The sequence below is a fragment of the Pelobates fuscus genome, chromosome 13 (assembly GCF_036172605.1).
Source record: "Pelobates fuscus isolate aPelFus1 chromosome 13, aPelFus1.pri, whole genome shotgun sequence".
Classification (NCBI taxonomy): domain Eukaryota; kingdom Metazoa; phylum Chordata; class Amphibia; order Anura; family Pelobatidae; genus Pelobates; species Pelobates fuscus.
The window spans coordinates 49,500,368-49,514,258 of NC_086329.1; the positions used below are offsets into that span (position 1 = coordinate 49,500,368).

General features: G+C 40.1%; 2 pseudogenes; both read right to left on the reverse strand.

Annotated features, from left to right (window-relative positions):
* Positions 1-5,686: 5,686 nt before the first annotated feature.
* On the reverse strand, positions 5,687-5,908 carry LOC134584179 (U2 spliceosomal RNA; annotated as a pseudogene).
* A 7,558-nt stretch (positions 5,909-13,466) lies between these two features.
* Positions 13,467-13,643, reverse strand: LOC134584146 (U2 spliceosomal RNA; annotated as a pseudogene).
* Positions 13,644-13,891: the final 248 nt, after the last annotated feature.

Here is a 13,891-nt window from a genome sequence, read left to right on the forward strand (position 1 = left end):
CATCCCACATAGTTTCTTTAATACACGCCATTATAATCCATAACACTCTCTCCCTTTGTTTCTCTAACCGACATATCCCAAACATCAATACTTCAAACGAAAACACTGATATCCCAGTCAATCCCACTACCAACTTCAACAACTTTTGCAACACCTCTCTCACAAAACCACAATTCCAAAACACGTGTACAACATTCTCTCTTCCCCCACAACCTTCTCTTGGACACATTTCTGATCTCACCAAACTTCTTTCATACTGCTTCTCTCTCGTTGCCAAACAATTATGTACAGCCATCCATGCCACATCTCTCTGTTTATTTAAAATTTCTATTTCATCCAATCTTTTCCATACACTTTTACTCATTTGTTCAGTCAGCCCATCTATTCCAATCACACTCTCTTTTTCATCCAATAATTTAAACACTTTTCTCTTTTCACTCCACTCCTCCCAAGATACATTCTGCAATTCATACTTTTTAACACACACATCAATCTTTTTATAAAACCACGGGGTATTAAAACATACAGGCTTCGTTTGATCCATCTCATGCAATCCATATCTTCTTAAACTCATACCCGCTGCATACCTCAACATACATGCTATCACATTTACTTTTTTAGAAATCCTAACACACATCCTCACGTAATGAATCATTAAAAACTTTTCCAAATCTGGCACATTCATACCTCCATTTATTCTTTTCTTAACAACTTTCTCCCTACACAATCTCTCCATTCTACTGCTCCAAAAAAACAAAAAAATTATTCTAGTCAATTTCCTTATATTTTTATTATCGGGGGGGAAAACACAACTCAAATATAACATAACAGGAATCAGCACAGCCTTAATTATCAACACTTTCCCTTCAAGAGACAGAATCCTTTCACTCCACAATCCAATCTTTTGATTCACACGGCTAACAACTTTCTTCCAACTTTCTTTCCCTTTCAACTCATCCTCAAATATTACACCTAAAACTTCAATACCATTTTCTTCCACCGGCCAACCACATAACTCCAATTCTCTCCATTTACCAAACGCCATACATTTGCATTTATTCCAATTCACCTTAAACCCACTAACCATACAAAAAAATTCTACTAATAATTTAACCCTTCTCAAACTCGCTTGTGTTCTACATACAACAGTCACGTCATCCATACATCTACCACTGCTTCCAGGAATCTCAACCCCTCTCACAACTTTATCATTAACTATACTACGCAATAAAGGCTCTATTACACATATAAAAAGTATTGGGGACAAGGGACAACCCTGTCTAACTCCAGAATGTACTCTAAAACTTTCCGTCATCCAACCATTAACTTGCACAACACTCACTATCTCTCTATACATACTTCTTATCCAGCTCAACAATTTCCCAGGCAAACCCATTCTTTCTAATACTTTAAACATAAACTCATGCGCTACTCTATCATACGCTTTCTCAAAATCAATCGTTGCAATTGCCACCTCAATCTTTCTTTCCTTACAATACCATAAAACATCTCGTACACCTATCAAACTTTCCGCAATCTGTCTACCAGGCACCGCACACACTTGCTCCTCACCTACCATTCTTTCAATCACTCTTTTTATCCTATTTGCTACTAATTTTGCAATTATCTTATAATCTGCATTCAATAATGTGATTGGCCTCCAATTACCCAACTCATACTTATCACCTTTCTTAAAAATCAAAACAATTATTCCCTTTTTCATTGATTCAGACATCACACCTTCACTTAAAACAACCTTACACACTTCTAAAAAATCATCCGCAATCACTTCCCAAAACGTTCTATAAAATTCTACAGGCAAACCATCACACCCTGGCGTTTTATTCAATTTAAAATTATAAATAGTTTCATACACTTCCACCTTATTCACATCTCTCGTTAACCACTCACCATCCTCTACACTCACTCCTTCCTCAATACATTCCAACACTTCATTTTCTAAACTCACATTTCTTTCTTTTTCCGTATATAAATCCTTATAAAACTCAACCACTTCACTTAAAACCATACCTTTCTCATTTACTACAACCCCTTCTCTACTCATAATACCATCCATCCCCTTTCTACATTCATACGCTTTTTTAAAAAAAGAACCTAGTACACTTTTCATCATTCTCTAACACGTTCAATTTTGCAGCAAACACAATCTTTCTACCTCTTTCTTCAAAACATTTATTTCTAGATTCTCTCGCATTCTTCAATTCATCCTCCACCTCCCATCCTAATTCTCTCAATTTACATAAATAGTCAATCCTTTTTCTCCACTCATCCAGGCATTCTCTCTCTGCTCTAGCTTTCTCCCATCCTTTCTTTGTAAAAAATTCTTTTGTTTTCCACTTAACCCATTCCCACCATTCAATTATATTTTTAAACCTATTTTTACCTTTCATCCAAAATTCATACATCTTACAATACTCTTTCTTCACATCCTCATCCATTAACATACTCACATTCAATTTCCAAAATCCTTTCCCAAATTCCATTCTTGCGTCCAGTCTCACCTCACATTCCAACATCACGTGATCAGAAAAATTCACTCTTTGTGTCCGTAGAAACTCAACCTTCACCCCCTGTGAAATAAAACAGAAATCAATCCTAGATTTAACCGAACCCTTATCACTATAAAACGTAAACTTATCATGTTCCCCTATATACCCCACCGCATCTACCAAACCATAATCTTTTACCAAATGCATTAACTTTTTCCCTGTTTTATCCAATTTATACCCCTCACCCACCCCCTCCCTATCTTCTTTACACAAAATACAATTAAAATCCCCACACAAGACAGTAACCTCCCTCCCAGGCAAAACCAATCCTAAACATTCAAACACTTCCATTCTTTCATTTTTATCAACAGGTGCATAAACATTTAATATTCTACCCACTGTACCCCTATATTCAAAATACACCATTAACACCCTCCCTGATACCACTTCTATAGACTTCAAAATACTAAACCCCCACCCTTTAAACAAAATTGCCACACCAGTGTTTTTTGTTATTCCCAATGAATACACGGATGGTCCCTTATCCCACTGAAATGATACAGGCTTTTCCATCAGGCAGCATTCCTGTAAGCAAAGAATATGAAACGTTAATTTGCCTAAAAAGTCAAAAATAACCGCCCTCCTTGTTGCAGCCTTTATACTTCTGGTATTCAAAGAAATAACACGGAACATTGATCAGGGGTTTTTAACCCTCATCATCTCACGTCCCTTCACCATGTTCTGAGCTACTGTCATGGCCTACTTGAAACCCAGCACCCTCCAACTCTGTTGAAACCGTCTGAGTCTCCATCATTGGGGAACAAGATCCCGATACATCTGACTCAGACCAGTCTCCACCTACAGGGGAAGAAGCTATCAAAATCTTCGGAAAGTCAACAGGATCCAACTCCTTACCTTTCCTTTTTTGCTTTTTTGCCGCTGGAACTATTTTTTTGGGCTCACCAGCCCCTACTTCCATTAAATTTGAAGGACCTGCCATTTCAGCTTCCATGACTTCTGGCTCTGTACTCCTTACCTCTGTCTCTGGAACCACTTCAAGTGACTCCTTCTTATCAGCCTTTTTCAATAATTCAGCAGCCATAATACTTGCATGCCTCTCTTCATGCTCATGCTGGGTTCTCAGTTGTGTACCGAAAGTCTGAATAAAAGACAACCTAGTCTTCTGTACAGCTTTTCTTTCCACAGGAACTTCAACAGTTTCTGCCTGTTCAGGCTCCGCTACAGTCACCGCCGGAGGGGGACCCTGCTGCAAATTCGGGCAGAACTTTGCCATATGACGCTCCGACCCACAAAGGTCACATTTGCGCCTTTCAGCGCACTCTGCAGCAGTATGTCCCTCCCCGAAGCAGTTCCTGCAGCACATACCCTTTAAACATTCAACACTCACGTGACCAAACTGGTAGCAATTACGACAGAACTTTGGCTGTCCAGGGTAGAACAGGTATCCCCTGTTCCCCCCGATTGATAAATTCTGAGGAGGGTGTTTCAAACCACTTACCTCTGAGGTATCTTGGCGTAGCATGACAAAGAATTTTCGCTTCCCGTTATACACCCCATAAGCATTGATCAGTTTCACTGGTTTCGACACTGAAGAACAATACCTACTCAAGAAAATCATTATTTCCTCGTCCGACACAAATGGGTTGTACATATGTACACATAAAGGAATTCTGGAAACTGGCACAAATGGTACAAACGTAATGCCTTCCAATATTTTCTCACCTTCCTTTACCTTCATCCGTCCCATCACCGTAGTAACGTGATCTTGTTCAGTAAAAGTAATATCGTAAATACTTCTTGTTTGAAAATCCTGGACGCAGAACATCCACTCTCTCGGCACTTTCAATAAATTCTCCAAGATCTCCCTCTGTACCATACATAAACCAACCGATATCCTCTTCTCAGCCGCAACATAAATACGGATGGTTTTAGGAAAAGACGGACCTCCTCTCTCCATCGTTGGTCGCTTCCCGTTCCCAGAGTCAGCGCGGATCGCCCCCCAATAGCAGCATCCAGACAGTGTCCCCACTGGGAGAACACCGTCCGGAAGGCTGAGGGGCTAGCGTTGCCGATCCTCTGGGACCTCCTGACTAGACCAGCTTTTACACTTGATCTTAGCCAAAAGGCCGAGAAGCGATAACCAGAATGGTCGCCCAGCTACTCACCTGCCGTTCGCCGGCGCTTGTTCAGCTTGTGGTGAGCCTTGGCCACAGTACCGCCTTTTCCTCATCTAGGTGTAAGCAGGCTACAAATAGCAACAGAGACAAAGTCACCACAGCAGCAAACAACCTCTAAACACTTGAAACCCAGCTCCCCTTCTTAATCTTGTCCATTCCTCCCTCCCCTCCAGACATACCTTGCACCTCTGTCTCTCCTGCTCAGCTGCTACCGCTGATAAGGTGCCTAACGAGGTTGCTGGATCACCTGGTCTGTTCCTCTTCAGCTGCAAGTAGGGTAGATAGAGCAAGCAATTAAGCACCACCTGCTGATTGCTCGCAATCACTCAATAATGCAATTAATTAAACCTTTAATTGATTGATAACCTAGATGTTGCTCAGATTTCCCTCCAAAACGTTTGTGCTGTCATTGCAAAGACCAGCATGCTGCAGGCTGCAGCAAATTTGCATAATTAATCCCGCCCACTTTTCCAACACTGATAATGCACGCAGCCAGCCAGCCAGCCAGCCATACAGCCATACATACTCTGACTTCTTCACAATGGATATGTACTGGACACTTTTATTCCATGAAGTGATTACACAGATTTACAGGATAACAATGAATAAATACATGGGATCAGGTGAACAGAATTGAATCGTGCACAGCGCATGATAGAGAATAACAATCAGACTAGCGATCAATCCAAACGAAACAATAACAGTTAACAAACATTGCTACAAGTGTCCATAATTCAAGGAATGTCATGTTTTTGGTCCGTTCCGTCCAGGCTTCATTCAGGCATGCCATGCCGCAGACAGGGGGAGGCAGAGCTCGCACTTAGACAGAACAGAGAAAAAAGCAGGGAAGGAAGGAGAACAAGTTTGCCTTCGTTCTCACACACACCAAGTGAGAGTCCAGTGGCTTGCTTTTTTTTTTTTTTCCCTTTTGCATTCGTTTTCTGTTTGTTTGTTCCATCTATTTTTTAACCAGCATAAGAGAGGTGCACCGGTCCTGGAGGTACTGCAATACCAGGTCAATGCGTGGAGTGGACAGAGCAAGCTCTTCTTCCATCTCCCTGTTCCAAAAATCCATTTAATATATGGTCCCCAGATAGGGGACGTATCAGATATTAAACTGATAAGAACAGATTTTTTTTTTTTTTTTTTTTTTAAACCACTCAGTCACAGAGCATTTCCCCCAGATGACTTTCAAGGAATCTCTCAGGTAACATCCTCATGGTCATTTTCAATAAAAATAAATTTTTATAAACACATCACATCAAATCACAACAAATCCCATCACCACCCCCAAACCCACAGCAAAACACCCACCAAAAAAACTCACTGCAAATTATACATCCTAAACACATTCATACCTCCAACCATACTTACCCCATTACATACACATAAATACATATATATAATGCATTTTTTTTTTTTTTTTTCAATTATACAAACCACAACACACCCACCACCCACTCTTTACCTCTTCCCACCATTTATTAATTTCTTCTTCCTAAACAAAATCAAACACATATTAACATATACAATTATACATTTCAAAATATATGTAATTTTTTTTTTTCTCTCAATTATACAAACCACAACGCACCCACCACCCACCATTTATTAATTTCTTCTTCCTAAACAAAATCAAACACATTGTTTTTTTTTTTGTAAATCTCTTTTTATTGAAGAAGGGAGTGAGAAAGGGAAATAATGGAAGGCGCGCAGGCCTCCATGCATAGTTTTTGCAATAGTATATTACGTTTAACATGTCAAACATTTTAAGGATAATTTAGCGCAGTATGTAACAGTATGAAGCATAGCATGGCTCAGATACTCAGACATAATGAAAAATATATAACATGAGAAATTACCCAGCAGGTGAGTATGCCTTAGAATCGATGACATTGCTTTTAAACTAGAAACTTCATAGGGATATATATCTTAGTTCCCAACTAACACCTGGTGTAAGGGACATCTTCCAGTCCTCTGTGTGGTTTTTGATCAAGTTAACAAGTTAAGGAAGTCAGGAGTAGTACACATAGAACACTGTGAGTGAGCGTAGAATAACCAGGTCAAATTATACAAGTCCTCTACCAATGTGTTCGAGGAGCAGTATCATATCTTGAGTGTGAGCCTCTAGGCTTGCGGGCCCAGAGTAGTGGTGTGTGAAGTGTCCGTATGTGTCGTCTGTGCTACTGGAGTGATCCAAGAAGGGTGCAAGCTTGGTAAGTCAGAGGATACGTGTTCAATTAAACTTGTCGGACCCGAGAGTCACAGTAAGGTATTGTGTCCTGGGTTCGGCTCGTCTTCTTTCGCGTATCTGTGGGCTGTTGTGTATATGGGATTGTAGTGACTGATGGTGTCTTTCTAAAGACTAATTTACATGTTAACCATTTCCTGGTTCTGAAGGTCAGGGATAAGTTGGGCTTGCATCTCCCCTATGTCTAACTGCGGGCGTCGTAGAATCCATATGGAGGGTGATTCATGTGGAGGAGCAGTGTGTCGGGGATCATGAAGCTTTATGTGTATCGCGTGTCAGTTCTATTTGTGTATTCCCAGTAATCCTGGTGATCTACAGTTGATATCCCTGCTCACAGGAGGTAGAGTGCGGGCATCAGGTTATGGCGTTGGTGTTTGCGTTAAATTCAGTATGAACACGATGCACTATGTGTGTTGAATGTGGTCTCCTCGGACTCTCCCCGTATCTCCCCGTATCTCCCCGCTCCTGCACTCCGGACCCCAACCAACAATGTGCAACAAGAATGCAAACACATTGTTAACATATACAATTATACATTTCAAAAACAAATATATGTAAATTTTTTTTTTTTTTTTTCTTATTTTCCAACTTCTTTTTCTCCAACTTTTTTCATTAATCTACCACCACCAATTCATATATACCCCACCACCTAGCTTACTATGAACACCATTTTTTCAATTTTTTTTGTCTTCCATACACCTTCCGCATCCAATTCACCCTTCTTTCTCACATCCATTAAGTAATAAACATACATCCTTCCTCTAATCATTCTCACACAACCATCCACAGAAACACTTTCATGTTTAAAAATTAACAAATTCCTCACGTTCCACATTACTTCTTTTATACACCCCATCATCAACCATAACACTCTCTCTTTTTCTTTGTCAATCTTGCATATACCAAACACTAACACCCCAAAACAAAAAAATCTGAATTCCAGTTAATCCAACCACCAATTTCAACAACTTCTTCATCACCTCCCTCACAAAATCACAGTTCCAAAACAAATGCACAACGTTCTCTCTACCTCCGCATCCCTCTCTAGGACACACATCCGACCTTGCAATCCTCCTTCCATACTGAAATTCTCTCGTCTGCAACACGTTATGTATTGCCATCCATGACACATCTCTTTGTTTATTCACTATATCTTTCCCATTCATTCTCTTCCATACTTCCTTACTCTGTTCCACAGTTATTCCATCAATATTAATCATTTCTTCTTTCTCCCTCAATAAATGAAAAACCTTTTTCTTTGTACACCAATCCTCCTTCGAAACATTCTCCAACTCATATTTTTTAACGCACACTTCAATCTTTTTATAGAACCATGGAGTACTAAAGCAAACTGGTTTCATCCGATCCAATTCATACAAACCACATTTTCTTAAACTCATACCAGCCTCATATTTCATCATACATGCTATCACACTTTCTTTTAAACTAATATTTACACATAATCTCACATACTGTATCAATAGAAACGGTTCTAAATCTGGTACTTCCATTCCTCCATTCACCCTTAATTTTTTTACTTTGTCCCTACTTAATCTTTCCATACGACCACTCCAAAAAAACAAAAAAATTATTCGATTCAACTTCCTCAAACATTTATTCTGAATAGGAAAAATAAAATTCACATACAACATAATCGGTATTAAAATCGCCTTTATTATTAAAACCTTCCCAGCAAATGACAACCTTCTTTCATTCCACCACCCAATCTTCTGATTAACCTTATGTACAACATTATTCCAACTTTCTTTCCCTTTCAATCCTTCATCAAATTTCACACCTAAAACTTTGATTTCATCCTCTACTACCGGCCACCCACACAATTCTAATTCTCTCCATTCACCAAAAGCCTTACACGCACATTTATCCCAATTAACTTTAAAACCACTTGCCATACAAAAAATTCCCACCAATACTTTTACTCTTCGTAGCCCTGCTTGATTTTTGCACACCACAGTCACATCATCCATATATCCAATAACTTTCAAACTTCTCGCACCACTACCTGGAATTTCAACACCTCTCACCATTTTGTCATTTCAAATACTCACCAACAAAGGTTCAATTACGCTAATAAACAATATAGGGGACAGGGGACACCCCTGTTTAACCCCAGATCTTATTTTAAAACTATCAGTCGTCCAGCCATTTATTTGTACCACACTCTCAATATTTACATACATACACTTTATCCAAAATAAAAGTTTATCAGGCACTCTCATTTTCTTCAAAACCTCAAACATAAACTCATGCTCTACTCTATCATACGCTTTCTCAAAATCAATCGTCGCAACTGCCACTCCTTGCTTTCGCTCCATACAATCCCATATTACATCTCTCACTGCTATCAAACTTCCTGCAATCTGCCTCCCAGGTATTGCACATGCTTGCTCTTCACCAATCATATCTTCAATCACACCTCTCATTCGATTTGCAATTAACTTAGCTAAAATTTTATAATCTGAATTAAGCAGAGTTATTGGTCTCCAATTTTTTAATTCATTCTTACTACCTTTTTTAAAAATTAAAACAATCACACCTTTTTTCATTGACTCACTCATTTCTCCCTTTTTTAACACACATTTACCCACTTCTAAAAAATCATCCTCTATCACTTCCCAACACATTCTATAAAACTCAATCGGCAGTCCATCACAACCCGGCGACTTATTCAACTTAAATTGTCCAATTGTATCACTCAACTCCTTCTTCCCTATCTCTTTAATTAGATCACTTTCATCCTCTCTTCTCACACCTGCTTCAATGTTTTCTAACAACTCAGTCCCCAAGCGCACATTCCTCTCTTTTCTTTCATATGAATTACCATAAAATTTCTCTATTTCAGCCAACATTGATACCTTATCTTGTAAAAAAAAACCATTTTCATTTAAAATTCCATCCATACATTTCTTACCCTCATATGCTTTTCTAAAAAAGAATTTTGTACACTTTTCGTCATTTTCAACCACATTCATTCTGGCAGCAAACACCACCTTTCTTCCTCGTTCTTCTAAACACTTTCTCCGATTTTCCCTTGCTTCCTCCAATTCCACTGTCACATCCCATCCCAACTCTCTCAATTTACACAAATAATCAATCCTTTTTCTCCATACATCAAACCATACCCTCTCATTCTTCGCTTTTTCCTTACCATACCTAATAAAAAACACTTTTGTTTTCAACTTAACCCATTCCCACCATTTCGTTATACAATCAAACTTTGTCTTACATTTTCTCCATCTTTTAAACATCATACAATATTTTTCTTTCACTTCTTCATCCATTAACATTTTCACATTCATTTTCCATATGCCTTTACCAAACTTCATACTCACATCCAATCGAACTTTACACTCTAACACCACATGATCCGAAAATGGAGCACCGTTCATAGTAAGCTCTTCCGCAACAATCCCCTGTGAAACAAAACAATAATCAATACGTGATTTCACCGTGCCTTTATCACTATAAAAAGTAAAAACTTCATTACCCCCAACAACTGACACCATATCCTTGTACCCAAAATCTCTTATCATATTCAATAAACACTTCCCAGTTATATCCAATTTATAACCCTCCCCACTCCCCACTCTATCCTCCCGTCTTATAATGCAGTTAAAATCTCCTATCAAAAAAGTGCCCATTCTCCCTGGTAAATACATACCCAAACACTCAAAAACCTCCATTCTCTCACTCCTATTTACAGGTGCATACATGTTAAAGATCCTAAACAAAGTGCCCCCAAATAAGAAGGTGATCATTAAAACCCTCCCTGTCACAATTTCCACACTTTCCACTATTTCACACTCCCACCCCCTAAACAAAACCGCCACCCCCAAATTACCATTTCCACAAGAGTAACAAGCTGGTCCCAAGTCCCATTTAACTGTCTGTGGTTTGTCCTTAAGGCAACACTCCTGTAAACAAAAACAAGTAAAATTCATATTTTCAAGAAAATTAAATACCATAGCTCTCCTAACAACTGACTGCAAGCTTCTTACATTAAGAGAGCATATGGTAAACATTTAATCAGAGGAATTTCCTCATCATCAATCACGTCCCATCCTCAGACTCACTTCTACTCTCCGGTTCTTTTTGTGAAAAACCCGAGTTACTGCTCAGCCTTGATACAGCGCTTATATCAAAAACAGGTGACGCCGACCCGGAACCCTTAGACTCAGATTTTTCTCCTACCTCCAAAGGCGCCTCCAGCAGGATCTTAGGCATTTCTTTTGATAATTTTCTACTCTTACGCTTCTTTTTTGAGGCCGGTGCGACTTTCTCACTTTCATCCTCTGCAGAATCTACCTTTGTTGTAGATTCAATCATAGCCACACCAACTTCCATGGCCTCACCACTTTCCATTACCTCAGCTGCTTCTATTCCTTCTTCATTATCCTCCTTACTTCCAGTTTTCTCTTTTTTCTTTTTTGCTTCCTCTGCCATTATTTTTTCATATCTTTCCAAATGCTCTTCTCTCGTTCGCAAAGACTCATAGGACGGGATAAACGGAATTTTCATTTTTATACTGGGTTTAACACCATGCCCCTTATCTGTTTCTTCACCCGTATTATCAGCACCTTCACTTCTCCATTCTTTATACAAATTAGGGCATGTTCGGGCCATGTGTCTATCTGACCCACATAGGTCGCACTTTCTTTTTTCCGCGCATTCCGCGGCAGTGTGACCTTCACAAAAGCAGTTACGACAACACCTACCTTTGTCACATTCTTCGCTCAAATGTCCAAACTGGTAACAATTACGGCAATACCTAGGTTGCCCCGGGTAGTACAAATACCCTCTGTTACCCCCGATTGAAAAATTTTGTGGTGGGTGTTTTAACCCACTCAATTCTGCCGTATCCGGCTTTAACACAACAAAGAATTTCCGCTTACCATTGTAGATACCAAAGTTATTCACCTGTTTTAGTGGTTTAGAAACCACTGAACAGTACCTACTTAAAAACAGCATAATTTCTTCGTCTGAAACAAACGGGTTATAAAGGTGTACGACCATAGGAACCCTAGACACCGGCACGTAAGGAATAAAAGAGATACCTTCCAGAAGTTTGTCATCCTTCTTCTGTATACTCCTCTCCATAATAGTCGTGATATGGTCTTGTTCCTCGCAGGTAATGTCGTACACCCCTCGTGACGGAAAATCTTGAACACAATAGAGCCACTCACGAGGAATCTTCAGTAAGCCATCCAGAATCTCTTTCTGTATATCATACAGACTCACAGCTTTCCTCCTCTCCTCCGCCACGACCAGCCGAACTGTCCTAGGATACGAAGGCGCTCCTCTCTCCATGATTGACCGCTTCCCGTTTCTGGTGTCAGCGCAGATCGCCCCCCAATAGCAGCATCCAGACCGTGTCCCCACTAGGAGAACACAGCCTGGAAGGCCGAGGGGCTAGCGTTGCCGATCCACCAGAACCTCCTGACTAGACCAGTTTTTACACTTGATCTTAGCCAAAAGGCCGAGAAGCGATAACCAGAATGGGCGCCCAGCTACTCACCTGCCGTTCGCTGGCGCTTGTTCAGCTTGCGGTGAGCCTTGGGCACAGTACCGCCTTTTCCTCATCTAGGTGTAAGCTGGCTACAAATAGCAACAGAGACAAAGTCACCAGAGCAGCAAACAACCTCTAAACCCTTGAAACCCAGCTCCCCTTCTTAACCTTGTCCATTCCTCCCCCTCCCCTCCAGACATACCTTGCACCTCTGTCTCTCCTGCTCAGCTGCTACCGCTGATAAGGTGCCTAACGAGGTTGCTGGATCACCTGGTCGGGTCCTCTTCAGCTGCAAGTAGGGTAGATAGAGAAAGCAATTAAGCACCACCTGCTGATTGCTCGCAATCACTCAATAATGCAATTAATTAAATCTTTAATTGATTGATAACCTAGATGTTGCTCAGATTTCCCTCCAAAACGTTTGTGCTGTCATTGCAAAGACCAGCATGCTGCAGGCTGCAGCAAATTTGCATAATTAATCCCGCCCACTTTTCCAACACTGATAATGCACGCTGCCAGCCAGCCAGCCAGCCAGCAATACATACTCTGACTTCTTCACAATGGATATGTACTGGACACTTTTATTCCATGAAGTGATTACACAGATTTACATGATAACAATGGTTAAATACATGGGATCAGGTGAACAGAATTGAATCGTGCACAGCACATGATAGAGAATAACAATCAGACTAGCTATCAATCCAAACGAAACAATAACAGTTAACAAACATTGCTACAAGTGTCCATAATTCAAGGAATGTAATGTTTTTGGTCCGTTCCGTCCAGGCTTCATTCAGGCATGCCATGCCGCAGACAGGGGGAGGCAGAGCTCGCACTTAGACAGAACAGAGAAAAAAAAAGCAGGGAAGGAAGGAGAACAAGTTTTCCTTCGTTCTCGCCAAGTGAGAGTCCAGTGGCTTGCTTTTCCTTTTTGCATTTTTTGTTCAATCAATCAATCTATTTTTTAACCAGCATAAGAGAGGTGCACCGGTCCTGGAGGTACTGCAATACCAGGTCAATGCGTGGAGTGGACAGAGCAAGCTCTTCTTCCATCTCCCTGTTCCAAAAATCCATTTAATATATGGTCCCCAGATAGGGGACGTATCAGATATTAAACTGATAAGAACAGATTTTTTGATTTAACAAAAAAGTCTTTATTTCGAAATAAACAGTTTACAGTTTAAAACATATCTGCGTCGAAGCGCAGTGTCAGACATTCTTACATACTTTATATCTTGCTAGCAGTCAGTTTTGGGCACTTTGGGCTGAGACCTTTATTAGTGCCCAAGTACCAACTGCCAACCATACAAACATTAAATGCACCCATACCTTCCCACCAAAACAACAATAATAAATAAAAGGGGGAGGGGAGGTGAGGGGGCTTTCCGACTCTTTATCTAAT